The sequence below is a fragment of the Nicotiana sylvestris genome, chromosome 3, assembly GCF_000393655.2.
Source record: "Nicotiana sylvestris chromosome 3, ASM39365v2, whole genome shotgun sequence".
NCBI lineage: Eukaryota > Viridiplantae > Streptophyta > Magnoliopsida > Solanales > Solanaceae > Nicotiana > Nicotiana sylvestris.
The window spans coordinates 10,190,196-10,203,118 of NC_091059.1; positions in this window are offsets into that span (position 1 = coordinate 10,190,196).

The following is a 12,923-nucleotide window of genomic DNA, read 5'->3' on the forward strand; positions in this document are numbered from 1 at the left end:
TTTGACCTAAGATCGTCATAGTAATTGACAAGTTATTTATTGTGCTTTGATACCAGACACATATGGCCCTAGAGCGATAGTTGAAAGGATATTGGGTACGATTAAATACTTGTAGAATTAGTGATTGATCAAGATGGAATATGTCAACTCTTGGTAATGAGTTTAAGCTCCATGTTGTCATGAATTATAAACGACCAAACTAAGACCTTGGCCAAAGGAATTGAATGAAAGAAGAAATGAGTTTCTTAGGTCATTCAATGGTCGATTATATTTGACATGAACACATAGTTGGTCGCCTATTAGGATTTGCAAGTTGAATCATATCCTAGGGTGATCCAGAGCTATAATGATAAAAGGAATTACTACATTATTCTTCTACTAGTTCTTGAGAGTAAATTGTATACTTCATGCTATTCGGTCGTTAAGGAGTGTTGCTAGATGTGTCGAAATAAAATTCTATATTCTGAGGCCTTAAAAAACCTCTTTCGGTCTCACCTCGATTTGCATGCATAGTCCGGGCGCGTAGCCGGAAAGCCATTATGTGAAAATCTGTGAAAAATGATGAATTTTGCCTTTAAAATTAATTAAGTTGACTTCGGTCAATATTTTGGGTAAACGGACCCCGACCTGTGATTTGACGGTCTTGAAGGGTCCGTAGGAAAATATGGGACTTGGGCGTATGCCCGGAATCGAATTCCGAGGTCCCAAGCCCGAGAAATAAATTTTTAAAGAAACTTATTTTCTGAAATATATATGAGTTTTTAGAAATAAAAAATGTTTGGAAGTTGATGGTACCGGGCCTGTATTTTGGTTTTGAAGCCCGGTACAGGTCTTATATGTGGTTTAAATCGAGCCTGTAAAATTTGGTAAGAAACGAAAGTCATTTAATGTGATTCGGACTCGTAGTCGTGAAAATTGATACTTTAAAAGTTTTGAGATTTTTCTTAGATTTCTATGCTAAATTTGTTGTTTAAGATGTTATTTTGGCGATTTGATCGCACGGATAAGTTCATATGATGTTTTTGATTTAGTATGCATGTTTGGTTTGGAGCCCCAAAGGCTCGGGTGAGTTTCGGGTAGGTTCCGAGGTGTTTAGGCTTAGGAAAACACTGTTATTGCATCAGTTCTGGTGTAACGGCATTTGCGAGTCAAGCACCGCAGGTACGAGCTCGCAGGTGCGAATAGTGGGTCGTAGGTGCGGTTCAGCCTCTCGCAGATGCGAACAAGCTTCCGCAGAAGCGGTTCCGCATGAGCGGGTCTCCCCTTGCAGATGCGGCCCCAGTGGGCCTAATCATTTCCGCAGAAGCGGTCTATTTTCCGCATGTGCGACTGCGCAGGTGCGACCCAAGCACCGCAGGTGCGAGAGTCGGGCAGTGGAGTCTTTTAAAACAAAACTTCAGCATTTTCTCTTTCAAAATTTCATAAAAATAGAAGGCCTAGAGCGATTTTCTCAAGAGATTTTCTTCCCAATTCATAAGTAAGTGTTCATTAACTGATTTCTTTCAACTCTCTAATGTTTTTCATCAACTTTTATCTAAAATCCTAGGGTTTTAATGGTAGAAAATTGAGGATTTGGGTAGAGTTAGGGCTTTGATTAATTGGGATTTAGACCTCGTTTTGGGGTCAAATTTTGAAACTTATTGCATATTTGGGCTCGTGGGTGAATGAGTGATCGGGTTTTGGTCCGAACCTCGAGTTTTGCCCAAGCGGGCCCAGGGATGATTTTTGACTTTTTGGGGAAAATGATAAAAAACGTATAATTAAGCATTGGGTATGAATTCTTTAGCATTTATTGATGTTGTGAAATCAACTTGGACTAGATACGAGTTGTTTGGAGGCGAATTCTAAAGGAAAAGCGGTGTTTGAGGCTTGAGTTGGCCGTGAAAGTTTGAGGTAAGTGTTTGGTCTAACCTTAGCTTGAGGGATTAGGAGTTGTGTCCCATTTGCTATGTGTTATTAGTTGAGTACGACGTATAAGCATGGTGACGAGTATCTATACGTTGGTGTCAAGCATGCCTGTGAATCTTATACTATGATTAATGTGACTCTGTTTGTATTGTTCATGCCTTTTTGTGATGATTTCTATTGTTGAGCAAGGCTTGTAGAAGTAATATGGGTATTTAAATATTGAATAGTGTTGGCTCAAGTTGTAAAATGAATTGTGGAAGTATAATTGGCAATTGAACCTTATAGAGCATTGGCTCAAGTTAGGGGCGGATGTACAGTAGTGGGTGTGGGTTCGGACGAACCCAGTGACTTTTTCCGAGACCCCAAATTTGTATTGAAAAATTTGTCACATCTATATAAATATACCATGATGAACCCAGTAACAAAAGAGGTTTGGGTTCAATGGTAAGGGTTGTGGGTTCTTTTGGAAAAGATGTGGGTTCGATTCCCATTTAAGGCAGTATTTTATTTTGTTGTTGTTTACGTTTCTAACAAATCAAAATGTGAACGACGACGTTTCTTCTACTTTTCACTCAACAAACACTAAACTAACATTTTTTAATAACTATTTTCCCGTCAACAAACACTAAAGTAACATTATTTAATAAATAAAACATAACAACTTGTTTTCTTTCTAATAAACAAAAATCATAAGCTTCCCAACTTTAACGTTTCTTCTGACTTTTCTCTCAACAAATATTACACTAATATTATTTAATAAATAAAACACAACAACTTGTTTTCTTTCTAATAAACAAAGACCAGAAGCTTTCCAACTTTAAACACAAACGTTTTCTTCCAATTCTCAAATCACAAAAAAACTAGGGTTCTGCTCAGTTGTTCTGCGCCTCTGCCTCCGATTGATTGACAACCACTGGTACCACAATCTGGCGGACGCCCTCCAACTCTCCACTGTGTATCAGTGTATGCTCTTTATCCCTTAGAAGTTAGACCCTTCTTAGTTCTTCCTTCTTCAATTCTTATTTTCTGATTTTTTGCTTCATGTTTTTATCTTATATTTTATATTTGATATTTTATGCAAAATTTAATTTTTAATATTTGATTCTAGAGTTGTCCCATAATTTGACCTCTAAACAGAGACTAACATTTTTTCTTTTAATAAATAAAACATAAAAATATTTTCTTTCTAATAAACAAAAGAACATAAGCCTTCCAACTCCAAACAACAAACCTAAATTCCCAAATAAAAAATAAAAATTAGGGTTCTGCTCTGCCTCTGTTGATCCACAATCGTTGCTACCACAATATGCCAGATACCCTCTAAATCTCCACTGTGTGTGCTCTTTCTCCCTTAGAAGTTAGACCATTCTTCCTTCTTCTTTTTCTATTCTGATTTTGTGTTCATGTTTTTCTCTTAGTGATCCACTGGTCCTAATTTCTTGTTTTTAGTTTTTTAGTGAGACCAACTTGCATTTACATGGGTACTACTTAGAGATAAAATTATCATTATATTTTATATAATAATCAAGATTTGCAAACAAATGAAAGCTGAATCACTATTCGGATCATTAGCCTTTTAACCTTTGAAGAAACAGAAGATCTGTAACCATTACCTGTGATGAAAACGGAAAGAAATGAACCTCCCCTTTGTAGTAATGGTAAAATATATCAGCTTTTCCTTTTTCATTGTCTTTTCCTTTCTCATCACTATTTCTTGGTATTAGACCTTGTTACTAAACCTGATGTCGGAATGCTAGAATTTAGAACCCACTGCGTTTGAAACTTGGTTCCGCCTCTGGCTCAAGTTGTGAAGTGAGTTGTGAAGTAAATGTAAAAAGGAAAAGAGAAGAGGATTATTATATTGTCTCCCTTGCTGGGACGTTGTTGCTTTTAAATGCTATCTCCCTTTCTGGGATGTTGATGTTTCTGATATTGTTCCCTCGCCGGGATTCGATTGTTGTAATATTGTTCCCATGCTGGGATTTTTTTGTGATTTCATTTATTTCCTTGCCCTTATTTCTTGTGATTATTGTTTTGGTAAGAGAGGGTTAAAGCACGAAGGGTGATGTCATGCACTTGTCCTTGATTTTTCTGAATCTTGCTGATAATTGAATTATGTTGTCCTTTACGTTTATTTACTATTTTCTGTTGTTACTTGATTTTACTATGATGTTATTGATTCCCTTGCCGGGATATTGTCGTTCCCTTATTTTTCCCTTGTTAGGGCTCCTTTGTGATTGGTGTTGAATTGTATATTGGGATCGGATTGCACGCCGCAATAATATTATATTTGGATCGGGTTGCACGCCGCAAAAATATTATAATTGGATCGGATTGCATGCTGCAACAATATTATATTCAGATAGGGTTGCATGCCGCAACAATGATATGTGATATGGATCGGATTGCACGCCATAACAGTGTTTTATGATTTGGATCGGGTTGCGCACCGCAACAATAAAAGATAAAGGTGGATATTGATTTGTTACTATTTCCTTATTCTTTCTGTTGCAAATTTTAAATTGTTCTTTATGCTTTTCTCCTGAGTTACTATTGGTAAATGATATTCCCCCACAGCATGTCCCCTTCCCATCTTTAACTTCTAGTTTCCTTTATTATTACTTGCTATGTATATGTTTTAACTGCACAAGTTTAGTTGATAGTTTTGTCCTATCCTCATCACTACTTCGCCGAGGTTAGGCTCGATACTTACTAGCACATGGGGTCGATAGTGCTGATACTACACTCTGCACTGTGTGCAGGTCCCGGTACAACAACTTTTAGACCGTAGCTTTGGGTGGCTGCCTTTAGTCTATTCGGAGATCCAAGGTAGCCATGTAGGCGTCTGCATTCCCTGGCATCTCCCTCCATCCTTTCATCCTGTTTCATTTATGTAATTCAGAAACAGGGTTGTATTTATTTTTTGGACCTTGTTTGTAGTATTCCTAGACCGTTTGTGAAGTTGTGACACCAGTTTTGGGTAGTATTTGTTTAACGTATTGTATTGGAAATATTTAAATGATTTTATTCGTTTCTTCCGCTTGTTTGAATTCTGCTGTTTATAAATTGTTGGTTCATAATTATTAAAGGATTAAAAATTGGAAAAAGGTAAATTGTTCAAATGGTTGGCTTGTCTAGCTTTCACAAGTAGGCGTCATCACGACTCCTGAGGGTGGAAAATCCGGGTTGTGACAAGTTGGTATCAGAGGTCTAGGTTACATGGGTCTCACAATTCATAGACAAGCTTAGTAGAGTCTGAAGGATCGGTACAGGGACGTCTGTATTTATCCCCCAGAGGCCACAGAGTTAGGAAACTTCACATCTATCTTTTCATGTCGTGCGATTTTGTTCTCTCAATGCTAATTGGAACCTCTACTCTTGTCCTTTCGCGAATGGTGAGGTCATGTACCGCGTCTTCAGCCGAGTAGTAGCAACCCGGTAATAGATTAGTTATGTCTTCGGAGGCTTTGTGGAGGTTGGATAAGCTTCACCAAGCGTTTCACTACCTCTTTCAGCGATGCATCTTATGAGGATCCCCAGGATTATTTAGACAGTTGTCACGGGGTTCTCAGGAACATGGGGATAGTGGAGACCAATGGGGTCAACTTTGCTACTTTTCACTTGTCTAGATCCGCCAAGACTTGGTGGAGAGATTATTGTTTGGCTAGACCAGTGGGGTCACCAGCTTTGACTTGGGATCAGTTTCCTCAGCTATTTCTGGAGAAGTTTCTTCCTGTCACTCAGAGAGAAATCTATCGGAGGCAGTTTGAGTGTCTCCAACATGGTTCTATGATTGTTACTCAATACGAGACCAGATTTATTGATTTGACCCGCCATGCTCTACTTATACTTCCTACCGAGAGAGAGAGAGAGAGTGAGGAGGTTCATTGAGGGACTCATTCAGCTTGCTCAGCTAGATAGAGGTGGAGGTAGAGGTGCTAGAGGTGGAGGTACAAGTACTCTTCTGGTTTGTAGTAGAGATGCCTCAATTCTATTTGATCCAGGATCTACATACACATATGAGTCATCTTATTTTGCACCGTCATGCCTGGTGATTCCTTGAGTGCTCCTACATATGTGTCTATATCGGTTGGTGATTTCATTGTGGTAGATCGTGTCCATCGTTCATGTATAGTTGTAATTGGGGGTCTTGAGACTCATGTAGATTTGTTACTTCTGGACATGGTTGATTTCGATGTCATATTGGGGATGGATTGGTTATCACCTTACCACGTTTTCTTGGACTGTCATGCCAAGACTATGACCTTAACCTTGCTGGGTTTGCCTCGTTTAGAGTGGAGAGGGACTCCTGGTCATTCTACTCGTAGTGTCATCTCATATATGAAGGCTTGACGTATGGTCGAGAAGGGGTGTTTGGCCTATTTGGCATATTTTCGTGATTCTAACACCAAGGTTCCTTTTATTGATTTTGTGCCTGTTGTCCGTGAGTTTTCTGAGGTATTTCCTTCAGACCTACCAGGTATGCCACCTCACAGGGATATTAACTTCTGCATTGATTTGGCTCCGGGCACTCAGCCCATTTCTATTCCGCTGTATCGTATGGCCCTGCCTGAGTTGAAAGAATTGAAGGAGCAGTTACAAGACTTGCTTGAGAAAAGATTCAATAGACCTAGTGTCTCATCTTGGGGTGCGCCGGTGTTGTTTGTTAAGAAGAAGGATGGATTGATACGAATGTGTGTAGATTACCGTTAGTTGAACAAGGTTACAATCAAGAATAAGTATCCATTGCCGAGGATTGATGATTTTTTTTATCAGCATCAGAGTGCCAAGGTATTTTCGAAGATTGACTTGGGATCTGACTACCATCAGTTGAGGATTAGGGCATCCGAAGTCCCTAATACAACTTTTCACACTTAGTACGTGCATTATGAGTTCTTGGTGATGTCATTCGGGTTGACAAATGCCCCAGTAGCTTTTATAGATTTGATGAGCTGAGTGTTTAGGCCTTACTTGGATTCGTTCATGATATTCTTCATTGATGATATTTTGATCTATTCCCGCAGCCGGGAGGAGCATGAGCAACATCTTAGAGTGGTTCTTCAGACTTTGAGAGATAGTCAGTTGTACGCTAAGTTTCTGAAGTGTGAGTTCTGGTTGAGTTCAGTTGCATTCCTGGGTCATGTTATATCAAAAAGGGGTATTCAGGTTGATCCGAAGAAGATAGAGGCAGTCGAGAACTGCCCTAGACCCGCATCAGCTACAGAGATCTGGAGTTTCTTGGGTTTGGCAGGCTACTATCATCGATTTGTGGAGGGGTTTTCATTTATTGTAGCCCCGATGACCAGGTTGACCGAGAAGGGTGCCTAGTTCAGGTGGTCGGACGAGTGTGAGGCGAGCTTTTAGATGCTCAAAACAGCTTTGACTATGACACCGGTGTTGGTTTTGCCCACAAGTTCAAGGCCATATACATTTTATTGTGATGCATCTCGTATTGGACTTGGTGTGGTATTGATGCAGGATGGCAAGGTCAACCTATGCTTCGCGGTAGTTGAAGATTCATAAGAAGAACTATCTGGTTCATGACTTGGAGTTGGCAACCATTGTTCACGCGTTGAAGATTTGGAGGCATTATCTGTATGGTGTGGCATGTGAGGTATTCACGGATCACAAGAGTCTGCAGTATTTGTTCAAGCAGAAGGAGCTAAATTTGAGGCAGAGAAGGTGGTTGGAACTGTTGAAAGACTATGATATCACCATCTTATATCATCCGGGGAAGTCCAATATGGTGGCCGATGCTTTGAGTAGGAAGACAACCAGTATGGGCAATCTTGATTATATTTCGGTTGGTGAGAGACCACTTGCTTTGGATGTTCAGGCTTTGGCCAATCAGTTCGTGAGGTTGGATATTTCTGAGCCCAATCGGGTGTTAGCTTGCACAATCGCTCGTTCTTCTTTATTGGAGCGTATCCAAGGTCGGTAGTATGATGATCCTCATTTGTGTGTCCTTAGAGACATGGTGCAGCACGGAAGTGCCAAGCAGATTACCTTAGGAGATGATGGATTTTTTGAGGCTACAGGGTTGAGTTTGTGTGCCAAACATGGATGGGCTTCGAGAGTTGATTTTAGAGGAGGCCCACAGTTCCCGGTACTCTATTCATCCGGGCTCAGCGAAGATGTATCAGGATCTACGGCAGCATTATTGGTGGAGAAGAATGAATAAGGATATCATTGCATATGTGGCTCGGTGTTTGAATTGTCAACAGGTTAAGTACGAGCATCAGAGGCTTGGTGGTTTATTCCAGAAGATTGAGATTCCTAAGTGGAAGTGGGAGCGTATCACTATGGACTTTGTTGTTGGACTCCCACAGACTCATAGGAAGTACGATGCAGTGTGGGTTATTGTTGATAGGCTGACTAAGTCAGCACATTTCATTCCTGTGGCAGTCTCCTATTCTTCCGAGAGGTTAGCTGAGATCTATATCCGGGAGATTGTTCGTCTTCATGGTGTGCCCATGTCTATCATTTCTAATCGAGGTACGCAGTTTACCTCACATTTCTGGAGAGCAGTTCAGCGAGAGTTGGGTACACGGGTTGATTTGAGCATAGCGTTTCATCCTCAGACGAACGGGCAGTCCGAGCGGACCATTCAGATTTTGGAGGATATGCTCCGAGCTTGTGTCATTGACTTTGGAGGCTCGTGGGATCCATTTTTGCCTTTAGTAGAGTTTGCCTACAACAACAGCTACCAGTCGAGCATCTAGATGGCTCCGTATGAGGTTTTGTATGGTAGGCGGTATCGGTCGCCGGTTGGATGGTTTGAGCCGGGAGAGGCTCGGTTGTTGGGTACTGATCTAGTGCAGGATGCCTTGGATAAGGTCAGGATTATTTAGGATAGGCTTCGTATAGCTTAGTCCAGGCAAAAAGAGTTATGTCGACCGTAAGGTTCATGATTTGGCTTTCATGGTCGGTGAGCGGGCATTGTTTCGGGTGTCGCCTATGAAGGGCGTGATGAGATTTGGAAAGAAGGGAAAGCTTAGCCCTAGGTTCATTAGCCTGTTTGAGATTCTTGATCGAGTGGGAGAGGTGGCTTACAGACTTGCATTGCCACCGAGCTTATCAACCGTGCATCTAGTGTTTCATGTGTCCATGCTTCGGAAGTATCACGGCGATCCATCCCACGTGTTAGATTTCAGCACTGTCTAGTTAGACAAGGACTTGTCCTATGAGGAGGAGCCGGTAGCTATTCTAGACCGGCATGTTCGTCAGTTGAGATCAAAGAGTTTAACTTTTGTTCGTGTTTAGTGGAGAGGTCAACCTGCTGAGGCATCGACCTGGGAGTTCGAGTCCGATATGCGGAGCCGTTATCCCCATCTTTTCCCCGACTCAGATACTTCCTTCTTATGTCCGTTCGAGGATGAACATTTGTTTTAGAAGTGGAGAATGTGATGACCCTTTTGGGTCATCACTTATTTTAGAAATAAAATTCTATATTTTGAGGCCTTAAAAACCTCTTTCAGTTTCACCTCAATTTGCGTACGCAGTCCGTACGCGTAGCCGGAAAGACATTATGTAAAAATCTGTGAAAAATGATGAATTTTGCCTTTAAAATAAATTTAAGTTGATTTCGGTTAATATTTTGGATAAACGGATCCGGACCCGTGATTTGATGGTCCTCTAGGGTCCGTAGGAAAATATGGGACTTGGGTGTATTCCCAAAATTGAATTCCACGGTCCCAAGCCCGAGAAATAAAATTTTAAAGAAAATTGCTTTCTGAAATATATATGAGTTTTTAGAAATGAAAAATGTTTGGAAGTTGATGGTACCAGGCCCGTATTTTGGTTCTGGAGCCCAGTATAGGTCTTATATGTGGTTTAAGTTGAGCCTTTAAAATTTGGTAAGAAACGGAAGTCGTTTGATGTGATTCGGACCCGTAGTTGTGAAAATTGTTACTTTAAAAAATTTGAGATTTTTCTTAGATTTTTATGCTAAATTCATTTTTTAAGATGTTATTTTGGCGATTTGATCGCACAGATAAGTTCATATGATGTTTTTGAATTAGTATGCATGTTTGGTTTATAGTCTCGAGGGCTCAAGTGAGTTTCAGGTAGGTTCCAAGGTGTTTAAGCTTAGGAAAACACTGTTGTTGCATCAGCTCTGGTGTAACCGCACTTGCGAGTCAAGCACTGCAGGTACGAGCTCGCAGGTGCAAATAGTGGGTTGCAGGTGCGGTCTAGCCTCTCGCAGATGCGGACAAGCATCCGCAGGAGCGAGTCTCCCCTCGCAAATGTGGCCCCAGCGGGCCTAATCATTTTCGCAGGAGCAGTGTATTTTCCGCACGTGCGACTGCGTAGGTGCGACCCAAGCACCACAGGTGCGAGAATCAGGCAGTGGAGTCTTTTAAAACAAAACTTCAGCATTTTCTCTTTCAAAATTTCATAAAAATAGGAGGCCTAGGGCGATTTTCTCAAGAGATTTTCTTCCCAATTCATAAGTAAGTATTCATTAACTGATTTCTTTCAACTCTCTAATGTTTTTCATCAACTTTTATCTAAAATCCTAGGGTTTTAATGATAGAAAATTGGGGATTTGGGTATAGTTAGGGCTTTTGATTAATTGGGATTTAGACCTCGTTTTGGGGTCAAATTTTGAAACTTATTGCATATTTGGACTCGTGGGTAAATGGGTGATTGGGTTTTGGTCCGAACCTCGAGTTTTGACCAAGCAGGCCCGGGGCCGATTTTTGACTTTTTGGGAAAAAATGATAGAAAACCTATAATTAAGCATTGGGTATAAATTCTTTAGCATTTATTGATGTCGTAAAATCAATTTGGACTAGATACGAGTTGTTTGGAGGCAAATTCTAAAGGAAAAGCGGTGTTTGAGGCTTGAGTTGGCCGTAGAAGTTCGAGGTAAGTATTTGGTCTAACCTTAGCTTGAGGGATTAGGAGTTGTGTCCTATTTGCTATGTGTTATTAGTTGAGTACGACATATAGGCATGTTGATGAGTATCTATACGTTGGTGTCAAGCATGCCCGTAAGTCATATACTATGATTAATGTGACTTTGTTTGTATTGTTTATGCCCTTTTATGATGATTTCTATTGTTAAACAAGGCTTGTGAAAGTAATATGGGTATTTGAATGTTGAAGAGTGTTGGCTCAAGTTGTAAAATTAATTGTGGAAGTATAATTGACAATTGAACCTCATAAAGCATTGGCTCAAGTTGTGAAGTGAGTTGCGAAGTAAATGTGAAAAGGAAAAGAGAATAGGATTATTATATTGTCTCCCTTGCCGGGACATTATTGCTTTTAAATGCTATCTCCCTTACCGGGATGTTGATGTTTCTGATATTGTTCCCTCACCGGGATTCGATTGTTGTACTATTGTTCCCTTGCCGGGATATTTTTTGTGATTTCATTTATTTCCTTGCCCTTATTTCTTGTGATTATTGTTTTGGTAAGAGAGGGTTAAAGCACGAAGGGTGATTCCGTACACTTGTCCTTGATTTTCCTGAATCTTGCTGATAATTGAGTTATGTTGTCCTTTACGTTTATTTACTGATTTTCTATTGTTGCTTGATTTTACTATGATGTTATTGATTCCCTTGCCGGTATATTGTCGTTCCCTTATTATTCCCTTATCATGGCTCCTTTGTGATTGGTGTTGAATTGTATATTGGGATCGGGTTGCACGCCGCAACAATATTATATTTGGATCTGATTGCACGCCACAACAATATTATATTTGGATCGGGTTGCATGCCACAACAATATTATATTTGGATCGGGTTGCACACCACAACAATATTATATTTGGATCGGATTGCACGCCGCAATAATATTATATTCGGATCGGGTTGCACGCCGCAATAGTGATATGTGGTATGGATCGGGTTGCACGCCATAACAGTGTTTTATGATTTGGATCGGGTTGCGCGCCGCAACAATAAAGAATAAAGGTGGATATTAATTTGTTACTGTTTCCTTATTCTTTCTGTTGCGAATTTTAAAATGTTCTTTATGCTTTTCTCCTGAGTTACTGTTGGTAAACGATATTCCCCCACAACATGTCCCCTTCCCATCTTTAACCGCTAGTTTCCTTTATTATTACTTGCTATGTATATGCTTTAACTGCACAGGTTTAGTTGGTAGTCTTGTCCTAGCCTCGTCACTACTTCGCCTAGGTTAGGCTCGACACTTACCAACACATGTGGTCGGTAGTGCTGATACTACACTCTGCATTGTGTGCAGATCCAGGTGCAGCAGCTTTCAGACCGTAGCTTTGGGTGACTGCCTTTAGTCCATTCGGAGATCCAAGGTAGTCCTGCAGGCGTCCGCAAGCCCTGGCGTCTCCCTCCATCCTTTCATCATGTTTCATTTATGTAATTCAGAAACAGGGTTGTATTTATTTTTCGGACCTTGTTTGTAGTATTCCTAGACCGTCTGTGAAGTTGTGACACCAGTTTTGGGTAGTATTTGTTTAACATATTGTATTGAAAATATTTAAATGGTTTTATTCGTTTCTTTCGCTCGTTTAAATTCCGCTGTTTATAAACTGTTGGTTCATAATTATTAAAAGATTAAAAATGGAAAAAAGATAAATTGTTCAAACGGTTGGCTTGCCTATCTTTCACTAGTAGGCGCCATCACGACTCCCGAAGGTGAAAAATCCGGGTTGTGACAAGATGCCACCCTTGATTAGTATATTGATATGATCAATTTACTACCGGTTTAGTATTAAACTTATGGGGTCGCACACTTACGAATGTTCTGATCTTTGCTAAAGGATTAATTAACTTATTATTTGATAGTTAAATTAAGGAATTTAATTAGTCAAATAGATTTAGTTATTAGTCCAAATGAAATATTATTATATTCTTTGCTAGCACAGAGGATATAATTAATATTGTGAACAAATTGAAGTTTTCTATTTGGAATAACAAATTAAATTATATCTCTTGATTGAAATATATGTGTGATATATATATATATATATATATATATATATATATATATATATATATATATATAATTAATACTTATGTTATATAAGA